Genomic DNA, 12,687 nt, shown 5'->3' on the forward strand with positions numbered 1-12,687 from the left:
TAAGAAGCTGTGGTCCATATATACAATGGAATATTACTCAGCTATCAGAAAGAACGAATTCTCAACATTTGCTACAACATGGACGGCACTGGAGGAGATAATGCTAAGTGAAGTAGGTCAAGCAGAGAAAAACAATTTTCATATGATTTGTCTCATCTATGGAACATAAGTACTAGGATGATCGGTAGGGGAAGAAAGGAATAAAGAAAGGGGGCGGTGATCAGAGGGGGGAGTGAAACATGAGAGACTGTGGACTATGAGAAACAAACTGAGGACTTTGGAGGGGAGAGGGGTGGGGGAATGGAATAGGCTGGTGATGGGTAGTAAGGAGGGCACGTATTGCATGGTGCACTGGGTGTTATTGCACAACTAATGAAGCATCGAACTTTACATCGGAATCCGGGGATGTACTGTATGGTGACTAACATAATATAATTAAAAAATCATTAAAAAAATGTTTTTCTTGTTGACTTCATGAAATTGGATCTTGTTTTTGGTTCACTCTGAGAATCTTTACCATTTAAATGGTGCATTTAGACCATTGGTTTTCAGTGATATTGATATAGTTGGGCTCATATCTTCCATATGTGTTACTGTTTTCTATTTGATGCTTCTATACTTTGTTTCTATTCTTATCTTCTACTCTTTTTCTGCCTTTTGTGGTTTTAAATTATCATTTTATAGAATTTAATTTTTTCTCGTTTCTTAGCATATAGCATATATTTTTTTCTGTTTGTCCTAGGGTTTGCAATAGATATTTACAGCTAATTTAGGTCCACTTTCAAATGACTGTATACCACTTCATCAGTAGTGTGAGTACCTTATTACAAAATAAGCCTAATTCCTTCTTTTTGTTCTTTGTATAATTGCTGTTATTCTTTTTACTTATAAATAAGCATACAGAAGCATATATGATATATACATAAGCATACACACTGGAATACATTGTTGATGTTATTATTTTGAAAAATTTATCTGTTGGATCAACTAAGAATAAGAAAAGTTTTTATTTTATTCTCACTTATTCTTTTTCGAAGCTCTTCCTTTATGTAGATCTGAGTTTCTGACCTATGTTATTTTCATTGTCTCTAAAAAACTTTTTTAGAGACAATACCTCGACACTTTGTTTAGATTTGAATTATCTTTCCATAATTAAGTTAATTTAGGCACACTGGTTTGTATCTCATAGAAAAGGGTTATCTTTAGGTTACATATAGGAATGAGTATAATTTGCAAATATTACAAAGATGATTCCCAATCTCAGCTAACCTCTCTCCCAAATTGCAAACACTCATTTAGTCTTCAATGAAAATAAAGACCAAAAGCAAATGCTTAAGCCTATTACTATGTGAGATTCTAGTGGCTAAGTAATCTCTGAAAGAGCAGTAAGCCATGATTATTGGAAAGTTCAGAATATTAGCAAAGCCTTAACTGCAAAGCATTTAACAGAGGGCCACAAATTTTGTTTTCCTAACAGGAGCTAGAAATTATAGATATCATGTAGTAATGCATGGAACTGGCATTACCTAGTATGAGTGCTGCAGAGAAACTCCAGGTCACCTCTTCCTGATCTATTATTTTTCATAAGCTTCTACTATCATAGCATGGTCCTGCTCTCTACCTGTATAGGCACTCACTAGGGAATACTGGCCTCCTTCCTTCTGTAATCTGTTGAAAGGTTCCATGACCAACCTGCAGCCAGTGGCTCCAAATGGGTATCTCAGGAACAGACATCCACCCTAGTTGTTAAACTTCTTTAAAGTAGGCAATCCAACCTTGGTTTTCCTAACCATGTATTTTTGTGCAAACAAATCAGAATCCATGGCTTTCAAATTAGCCAAAATCTGACCTGAGAAAACTTCCTGAAATTCAAAAGCATCAATACCAGTTAATCCTGCCTTCTCCAAAACTTCTGGAATAGCATATGTTGCCTGAGTAAAAGTTGATCTTTTGGATCCTGAGATACTTACACAAAATCCCTCAAAAATGTCCTCCATTTATAACCCGTGGCCAGAGCTTTTTCCTCTGCCATAATCAGCACTGCTGATTCACCATCGGTCAGGAAAGAATAATTTGCAGCTGTTGCTGTACCACAGGGCTTGATGAATGCGGGTTTTTGTTTGGCCATCTGCTCCACGGAGAAAGGATGAACGCAATTATCTTTGGTAACTGTATTTCTTCTTGGTACTCTTTAGGATACAACTTGGGAAAGGAGTCCTTCATCCTGGGTCCTTATGTTCAGGCTGTGGAAACTAAGTACATACTCATCCTATTTCAGTCAGAAAAAGCAAAGGCAGTGACCAGTTGGTCTGCAGAGTGCCCATCGTCTCACCAGAGGGTGCTCAAGTGATAAGAAATCCAATCCAAATGTAGAGGTTAAAGATAGTGGCTGACCCAGAGTCTTGGTCTTATTGAGATCAAGTATCATTTTCCTTATTTTCCTTGAATGACGAATAGCAATGTCCAACATTAACTCTACACCACCTCCCACAATTGCATCAAAATGGCCAGAAACAAACCAGCCAACACCACCTGTAGTCCTGACTTGGTTGGCAGAGATGCAAGCTAATATGAGCAGGATTCTTGTCAGAGAAGCCAGCTCCAAGCGCAGTCTCTCTACCACATTGCTTGTTTTCACTTCCTGTATAATCGTGCGAAAGATGATATAATCAACAACTTCATTTGGAACACTGGTCTGATGCATCAAACCTGAAAGTGCTGTTCTAGCCAAATCATGCAGTGCCACATCTTTATATGAAGTGCCTGATAGCAAAGGAGTGCAAACACCACCCACCACCACAATATTCCTTATGCGTATCGGGGTTCAACCACAGTCTTCTTCGAGTCTCCCAGCTCATAGCTGGGAGGAACAGTTCAGTGTTCTTGCTGAAAATGTGAGGACTTTTTTTTTTTTTTTTTTTTTTTTTTTTTTTGGTAGCAGGAAGATTTTTAAATGTGTACATCAAGATGGAAATTATCCTGAAATCCCCTCACCTTAGTTTCCGCCATTCAGGCTCCTGCCCAGGTAAAGGTCCAGAACGGAGTGGCAGGACTCAAAAGGACCAAGAGCCGGTGGGCCTAAAAAGGACCCCTCCCACCAGCCAGCGTCTTCTCAGGCTTCCGGGTCCTGGAGGGCTGTCCGTTCACTGCCTGACTAAAAACCCAGCATCTCTTCACGGGCTCCCTTCCTTCCACTGGAGAGAGTCCTTTACACCGCGTTCGCCTGAAATGAAGAGCAGGAGGAAGCGTCCCCGCGACAGCGCAGCTTCACGGGTTTTCGTCAGGAAGTGCACAGGAGCCTGGCTGAAGTGTGTGGCACGAGAAGAAAAGTCCTTTGCGGGGAGCCTCAACTGGAAGCGTTTACACTTCCGTCCCCTTTGGGTGGAACTGGTGGCCTGCAGCGCAGTTAGCAAGCAGCCCCAGCCACTTCACTGTCTCCAGGATGCTCCTCTGCTCAGGGGAGGCTAGCTGAGGGCACCCCGGAGTCCTGGCCAGAACGCCTGTGGAGACCCAGGCGACCCCCAAACCCCTCCCGTGTAAAGAACTGTTTTTAACATTTCTTGCAAGACGAATGTCCTGGCCACAAATTCCATCAGTTTTTGTTTGTGTGAGGAAGTGTTTATTTTCTCCTTCACTTTTGAAGGATAATTTCGTAGGGTACAGAATTCTAGCTTGGTGGGTTTTGTTTTTTTTTTTTCTCTAAACATTTAAACATTTCACTCTATTCTGTTCTTGCTTGCATGGTTTCTAAGAGGTTGGATGTAATTTTTATCTTTGTTCCTCTGTAGGTAATGTGCTTTTTTTGTTTCCTAGGACTTCTTTCAGGATTATTTTCTTCACCTTTCATTTTCCGTAGTTTGATTATGATATGCCTGGGTGTGGGTGTTTTGTTTTGGTTTTGGGGTTTTTGTGGCATTTATCCTACTTCATTTTCTCTGAGATTTGTGGATCTGTGGGTTGGTGTCTGACATTAATTTAGGGAGATTTTCAGTCATTGTTGTTTCTTCTGTTCCTTTTTTTCTTAAGTTTTAGTTAGCAAGTTTCCTGGAGTATTTAAAAATGGTTCCTCCCTTCCTCCCCCAGCAACTCCCACCCCTAAAGGAGACCAAGGGAATTTTTCTCTGGTATTTACTGTGAGAACCTGGTAGAGTTCCCTGAAGTAAATCTTACCAGAGTTGTGGAGACCCTTCTAATGACTGGGCTCCCTAGGAGCTTGTAACTCTCAGACTTGTCCACACTGAGCCTCCAGCAATTCTTCAGTTATAGTTCCGAAGTTTCCTACCCTCCCTTCCCACTCAGGTTCTCATGGTGGTTTCATCTTGGTATCTCAGCTCAGGTTACCTGAGATTCCTTGTGTTCTGTCTCTCCAGTCTTGGGGGCAGTGGTTTACCCTGTGCCCTCCTCTCTTTTAGGGATCCAAGAAGAGTTGATTTTTCAGTTTGTTTAGCTTTTTTACTTCTTGTTAGGACAGCATGACAACTTTTAAGATTCTTATTTGCAGAACCAGAAACTGGACCTAAATATGTCAGTTTAACATATAATTGCTCGCTCATGATTTAATGTTTATATAACAAGATCTACATTCCTCCCTTGCTAGAGATATTGCAGTGCTGCACCAGTATTTCCTAAGCCAGGAGTCTAAAGTCATTCTGGACACTCAGTCCTCCTATTTCCTCTCTCATAAGAGAACAGAAAACACTAGGAGAAACTGTTTTTTAGGAGTTTTTTTTCTCTGCATCCAGTTGTGAAACAATGACCTTTACACTTTTCTCCATTATTTGTCTGTTTAGAAACTGAGTATATTTTAAATATCTCTTGTTCCCAGAAGCTTGCTGGTAAATAGCTCAACATTGTGTGTATGTGTCTTTGTGTGTGTGTGTGTGTGTGTGTGTGTGTGTGGTGTGGAGTGGAGAGGAGCACAGAGCAGGAAGGTTAAGTTATTCTTGTATTATGAATCTTTACACTTTGTTCCCAGCTCTCAACCCCTTGCTACTCCTAAAATTACGGATCAGATTGATAACAATTCTTTTCATCTCTTGTCTCCAAACAACTCAGAAATAGACTTTTTAAATATTGAAAGGTTAGACTTCTTTCTCACTGAGGGCAAGACAAAGGAGAGAAGAGAGAAATTTTGAGAATGTTTGTGAAGTCAAACCTAATGATTCTGTGATTTCACAAGGGTCAAACCTATAGTCTCCATGAAACTCAGAACAGTGTCAACAGGCTTCTGTCCTGGTCCATACTCTGTTGTCCCAAAATGTACTAAAAACTGGTTAGTATCAAATACCAATTACTGAAGAATGTTTGTTAAAAAATAGGTACATAATTTAGTCTGTCTGCTTATAAAAATGTCATGATGGTGGTGAATAGGTATAATGTCACTATATATTACTAGAACAATCATTTAATTTTTATGTTGTAGAATATATTTCTTGTTTTTTTTGTGAAAGTTTAATTTTTAACACAATTTTATTTGCATATCTTTTTGTCTCTTCTTCTAGAGAAATTAAACATTAGTGTTTCTGCCTTATTGATTTGCAAAAAATAGTGCTAGCCAGTAGCTCTGCACACTCACCAGTGTGCTATGTCCATTATTTTACTGGACTTCAGGGACCATTTTATGCCTTTATCACCCTGTGCTGTTATTCAGCAAAATGCTATGACAGTATTTGTATAGCACACAGAGACCTAAAGGACCCTGTGTGGTGTTTTTCACTCTGATTGATTTTGGGTATATAACTGCTCTCCAATGGATAAAAAGCAAGAAAGTAATTTTGCTTAAACCAAATAGCTCTCAATGAAAGTGATCATTGTCTTTTCTTATAGGAAAAGAAAGGAGGTCCAGGGGATTTTTCAGTGATGTCTATTCACTTAATCCCTTACCAAATAAGCTTATAAAAATCAAGGAACTGATTCTTCTCACTCCCAGTACACACATTTTATTTAAACACATGTCAATAAGCCACTCACCCGGAAAAAAACAATGTGAACGTTAAGTATAGAAAGATGTATATATGTGATCTTTGTCTAGATGCATATGGTCGTATTTTAGAAAATAGAAATCATACTGCATATTTAAGTTTTATATTATAATTTCATTATACATTACACATTATAACTTCACTGAGCTAAATATTGGAAACGTTTTCATGTTTTCCTTAAAATGCCTGCTATAATAGAGCTTTAATATGGAGTTGTATTGAAGTTTATTAAGCTAAGCTATTGTTGAACTATATGCTATTTCTAAATTCTCATAATCACAACAGTGTTTCAGTAAATGTCCTTTTATGTAAGTATATTACTAACTTCTTAAGAATGAAGTTATAGAAGAGAGATTTCTGAAAATGAATCATTTTATATTTTTTGGCACAGTCCCCAGTCTTGGTATTAGTATTATAGTTGATAAATAATTTTCTTTTCAAAGGACAACTATAACAATGATGTTTTCATTTGAATTATTTTTATTAAATGAAAATAAAATAAATTTAGTATGGTTAAGTGTTATATTTTTTTATCCTTCTAAATTTTATATACTCATTACCTTTCCCCAGTTTCAACTGGAGCATTCATTTTTTTTATATAACTTCAAATTCTTTTCATAGTCTGCTAGATATGGGGCAAATAGTCTCCCTCATATTCCTTTTGTTTTTTATGTTTCTGTTAAGTTTATCTTCACATTGAAAACTTCACATACTGATTTCTATCAACTATTTTTTGATAGTACATTTTTATTTGCATTCAAATTTGAAAGCCTCTTTCTGTCCCAAGACCAGGTACATGCATATTGTAATTTATATTTTCTATTAACTTAACATTTATTTCTTTTATTTTTAATTTTTGCTCCTTTAAAATGTTTGAAATGTACACTGCTGTATGTTGTAAGGTAAAGCTTATTTTTCTGTTTTTTCTATCTCATAATTTTAAAGGCCCCCTTGATCAAGTTTTATTTATAAATATACATTTACTTTTTTTCTACTAAGTTTATGTTTTCAAATTATTTTATAAAATTTCATTGGATTTTTAATGGAATATTGTTAAATATTTACATGAATTTGGTAATTATTATCTTTAAATGTCTGGTTTTTTTATATTGTCAAATCTTTTATATTTCAGTAAAATTTATATAAGAATTTTCTAGCTTTTTTGTTTTTCAAAGTTATCTGTATTTTTAAATCCAGAATAGAATCTGTAATTTCCATTTATTTTAATATGCTATATTATTTTCCACTTATTTTGATATAGAATATTATTTTTCCTCATTTGTCATTGCTGCCATTAATTATATGAAGCCATTTTTTTAATTGTTACCCAGTCATGTTTTCCTGCAGTAAACTAAACTTGATCAACCTTAAAAAGATATATGATATGGATTTAATTTTTTATAAGAGTCCTACTTCAGTATTGATAAATTTGCTTAAGCTGTGGATTTCATATTATGATAATATTTTCCAGGTTTGGTATCAATTGTGAACGTAAGATGAGAAGCTTTTTGTTTTTTCTAAGTTGTGTTTATGAAATGGTGATTAAATGTTTCTTCAAATGCTGAAGTACTGTGTTTTGGAGCTCCTGGGTGGCTCAGTGAGTTAAGCGGCTGCCTTCGGCTCAGGTCATGATCCCGCGGTCCTGGGATGATGCCCCACATCAGGCTCCCCGCTCAGCAGAGGAGTCTGCTGCTTCTTCTCCCCCTCCCCCTCCCTCTCCCCTTCTCCCTGCTTGTGCTCTCTCTCACTCACCCTCTCTCTCAAACAAATAAATCTTAAAAAAATTGTTGAAGTGGTATTTTTTAAATTGGCTGATAATCTTCACCTTTAATTGTAATATTTCTGAAAACTTACTTTAATTTTATTTTTTCTTATTCTGTTTATTTTTGGATTTCTCCTTGAGACAATATTTTATATAAAACAATCTCTTTTCAGCATTTATTAGGATATAATATTATACTTATATATATTATATAATTAGTATATAATTATGCAGAAAACTTATCCATAATTGAAACTACTTATGGTTCTGCACGGTACCTGTCAGGCCCCTTCGGGTTCTAGAGGCAACAAACCCACATCTGGTAATACTCCTTCAGCCCATATAGCAGGAGAAAGACAGCTAACTTTGAGTGGAGTTTGGATCAGCAAAGTGTTGTTTTCTTTATTATGCTGCACAGAGATTTTTATATTTCACTGGCCTGAAATTTCAAACAAACATAACTTAATTTTTTTTTTTAAGGTTTTATTTGTCAGAGAGCAAAAGAGTGCTTACAAGCAGGGCGAGCAGCAGGCAGAGGGAGAAGCAGGCTCCCTGCTGAGTAAGGAGCCTGATTCTGGACTAAACAGAATTTAATTTTTAAAATGAACTCTATAGCTCATCTCTCTTTTTTTTAAATTAATTTTACTCTCATTTTTTATTACTTTGTTGTCATTAAATTCATTAATTCGTTTTCTAGCTTACTGAGTCTAATACTCAGTTTTTTCATGCTTTATATAGTAATAGAATATTTTATGTTAATGTTCCTCTGCTTGCAAAGTATGTTATATGCAATATGTTTTGAAATTAATATTCATATTAATATTTTCAAAATAGTCCTTGTCTTTGACCTGAGTATTTCAAGGAAGTGTTTTTGTGTTTTTTAATTTAAATCTTCAAGCAAAATTCTTCTTAAATTGATCTATAGGTTTAATGTGATCATAAATTTAAATAGGAGCTTTTTATTTTTTAAATATAAGTAAGCTGACTTTACAATGCTTAATCTTCCAAGGACAGCTTCTTCAAAGATGGTGTGTTCAGATTCTCTAAAAAGCAGACACAAACAAATGTTTGGATCTGCAAGAGACTTATTGGAGGGAAAGGCCTTTTTTTAATGATTTTATTTTAAGTAATTTCTTCACTCAAACTTATAACCCCAAATCAAAAATCACATCCTCTACCTACTAAGCCAGCCAGGCACCCAGGAGGGAAATGACTTTAAATGTTGAAGGGAAACAAGCTAGTGACACGGGGGAGAACCTTTAGTCTGTGATGCAGGTCTGACATTGTAAAAGAAGGTGAGGTAAGTAAAAGTGAGAAAATGAAACTCAGATTGTAACATAGTTTTGTTAACATTTTGGACAAAATAAGGAGTCCTCAAGCCGCAGTCACCCATTGGAAGAATTCTGCATCTTGCAGGAATGGGCCTTCATTGGTCCTATTACCATGCTCAGTCATCATTCACTGGACATTGGCTAAGGAAGTGTGGCCTCAGTGAGTATATGATTACATCTCCCAAAGGTGGCTGCTGGGACCTTTTCATGACCACCATACTCCATCATGCTTTTAGTTGCACAGATCTAGTTTTTTATGTAGATTTATGCAGCAGTTCCTTGGTTTCCATGACCTTTCTTTCTAAAAAGAAACAGAACAGGGAGGGTAGCCAAACAAACCATATCCTTTTTTGCTACACTTAATTTCTGGGTTGCAACTGGTATTTATTCTCTTCCTCCTACACTGTTTACCCAAAATTCTCTTCCTCAGACATGACCTTGTTTGATTTGGGTAGCTTGCTTGGTACTCTGACCCAAACATTCATTTGTGATGTCTGACCCCTTGGTAATCATGCCTTTTTTCCGACCAAGGTTGTTGTCTCCATTTATAGTTACAATGGGTCAGTGAGTACAGGAAATACTAGAATGGATCTCCTGGGTTCTATACATTTTCCTTCCTGCTGTCATTGTGTTAAGGCACCCGTGATGATGATTTTTCTTCTCATTTATAGATCCATGGACACAAAAAGTCCAAGAGATCTTTGCAATATTCCATTGTAAGAGTGTGCCCTTCTTAGGAACCATGACCTTCAGTCCTCCAAGGCCCATGGTTGTGGGAACAGGAAGCACAAAATCCCCCAACAGGTAATTAGGAATGCTGGTAAGTAGGGCCTCCTCTGCTGCTACCCCTTGTTTTCTCAACCTATACATCATTGTTTTTAAAGATGAAACACCATATAAATGTCCTTAATTTAACATATATATTGCTTTCTAAAGAATGGCATCCTATTCTTTAGAATGCTCCTTTTAAGATGAACTTCAGTTGTGCCTTTAGAAGGTTCTTCTTATATTAAGCTGGCTGCTTCTGGATGGTGCAGTATGTACTATGTAGCTGACACTTCAGACACTGGTCCACTCCCACACGTTGTTTGATATGAAGTGGATCACTTGATCATATTCTACATGGTATGGGATTTCATCCAATAGAAGTAGATGACACATTCCCCAAGACCCTGGATAATCCCTTTGAATGACACTTTACTGAAAAGAAAGGTAAATGCTTATTCAGAAAAGGAATCCATACTTCTGAAGACAAACCACAGAGACTTCCAGGATGAAAAGAAATCAAAGTGGTCAGCTTGCCATCAAGAGGCCATTGGTCCCCTTGAGGAATAGTGTATATTGGAGGCTTGGCATTGGTCTCTTTCTAACAAGTTGGGCATTCAAAGTTACCAGTAGCTAGATTCACATTGATAACGGAGAGTTCATGCTGCTGGTCCCATATGTCACTGTGTCACTGTGTACTATCTTCTCATGCCCACTCCACCAGTTTAATAGAGGCCAGGGATAAAGACTGGCTATCAGCAACTGTCTTACGTAATTTTGTCTACGTAATTGTTCAGTGCCTCTTCTCTGGTAAGCATTAACCTATAATACAAAAATTTTCATTCTTTGTGCCCTCTCCTATATATTCAACCACATTACTCTTGTCCAGACTTCTATATATATTCTTACATCAAGTCACTTTTCTTTTCATATGAAGTGTATAAACAGATGCATTGTTTGCAGCTCTGATTACTTTCCCTCTTTACTGTCATTCAGGGTCTTGCTGAAGTGGCACTAAAGTAGAGCTGACGCCAGTTTTCATCTTTTACCCATATTCTGAGATGGACAACCCATAAACCAAGTTCATAGCTTTTCCTCCTCCTTCAACTGATTGAATGGGACCTCCTGATCTTTAATACAGCCAAAAGCACAAACTTAGAAAGAGTCACTGATGCAATTGTGCTGAATGACAGGAGAGTCCGAGATATCTGATCACATAGCTTACTTGTGCGTGCCCTCTTTTCTTATGGAGGCTCAATCCAGATGCACCTTTTTTATATTATGGTGGTCAGTTGCTGGGCCTGATCAAACTTATGATTTTCTATCAAGTCTTACAAAACTGAGCTCAAAATGGGCAATTTTGTACACATTGTCGCTTACAAGACCATAATTAAACATTCTATCTCTACCAGGGCTAGTCCTTAAAAGGCATATAATTTTCTGGTGCTGATGGGTGGCCTTTTCCTGTGAAGGGTTATATTATGATATTCTAGTTGGGATTTGCTATAAGCTCTGCATTGCATATTTTCCCATCACAGATAATGCAAACACCAAAGAATCTGCTGAATGGTATGACACAACCAGCAGGGTCTTGCACTACAGCCTGGATCTTCTGCCTCCTTCATGGGCCTCATTCAAAGTTGGCTGGTGCCTGTACCTACTGTATGGACTAGGGCAAGATCATTATGCCAAGGAACGTAAGGCATAATAATATGTCTTTTGAATTTTTTTTTATTTTCAGTTTTTATTTAAATCCAGTTAGTTAACATACAGTGTGATATTTAGTTTCAGGTGTACAATACAATGATTTGACATTTCCATACAACACCTGGTGCTCATCAGAACAAGTATACTCTTTTATCTCCATCACCTATTTCACCCATTCCCCCACCCCCTCCCCTCTTGTAACCGTCAGTTTGTTCTCTATTGTTAAGGGTCTGTTTCGTGGTTTCTCTCTTTCTTTTTTCCCTCTTTGCCTGTGTGTTTTGTTTCTTAAATTCCTCGTGTGAGTGGAATCAAATGTCCAACAGACACATGAAAAGATGCTCAACATCACTCATCATCAGGGAAATATAAATCAAAATTACAATGAAATATCACTTCACACCTCTCAGAATGGCTTAAATTAAAAGCAAGAAACAACAGGTATGGAGATTCCTCAAAAAGTTAAAAATAGAACTACCCCACAATATACCAATTACACTACTGGGTATTTACCCAAAGAATACAAAGGTACTAATTCAAAGGGATACATGCACCCTGATGTTTATACAACAGCATTATCTACAATAGCCGAATTATGGACATAGCCCAAGTGCCCATTGATTGATTACTCAGCCATAAAAATGAATGAAATCTTCCCATTTGTAACAATATGGACAGAGCTAGAGAGTATTATGTTGAGTGAAATAAGTCAGAGAAAGACAAATTCCATATGATTTCATTCATGTGGAATTTAGTATGTCTTTTAGTTTGGAGAGGATGTCATAGGACATCCCTAACCCCTGGTCTCCCCAAAGTTGAAGGCTCTCAAATCTTCATAGGATGATTATCTCATATGCTCTGGATCTCATTTGTTTTATCAAACTTCTAGTATACCAAGTTATCTCTTGCTTATATTCTCTAGTCAAAGTGATTCTATTGGCGTAATCTATCATTATAATCTTAGGTGTCCAAGTTGTCAAGACTATTTCAGGCTGTGTTTTTAGGCTCTGTCATGACAGAAAGCTTGAGAGCTAACAGAGCTCTAATGCGAAGCTGAGTAGATATTGTTGCCTGCCCCGCATGATTGTGAACTGATCTTCTTTCTAATCTAAATAGAGATCAGTCAAATCAATGGTCAAATATT

General features: G+C 37.0%; 1 pseudogene; it reads right to left on the reverse strand.

The window, feature by feature from the left end:
* Positions 1–1,574: 1,574 nt before the first annotated feature.
* The window catches only part of LOC100472451, a 73,731-nt pseudogene continuing 62,618 nt past the window's right edge, over positions 1,575–12,687 (reverse strand).

The sequence above is a fragment of the Ailuropoda melanoleuca genome, chromosome 5 (genome assembly GCF_002007445.2).
Source record: "Ailuropoda melanoleuca isolate Jingjing chromosome 5, ASM200744v2, whole genome shotgun sequence".
In the NCBI taxonomy this organism is placed as follows: domain Eukaryota; kingdom Metazoa; phylum Chordata; class Mammalia; order Carnivora; family Ursidae; genus Ailuropoda; species Ailuropoda melanoleuca.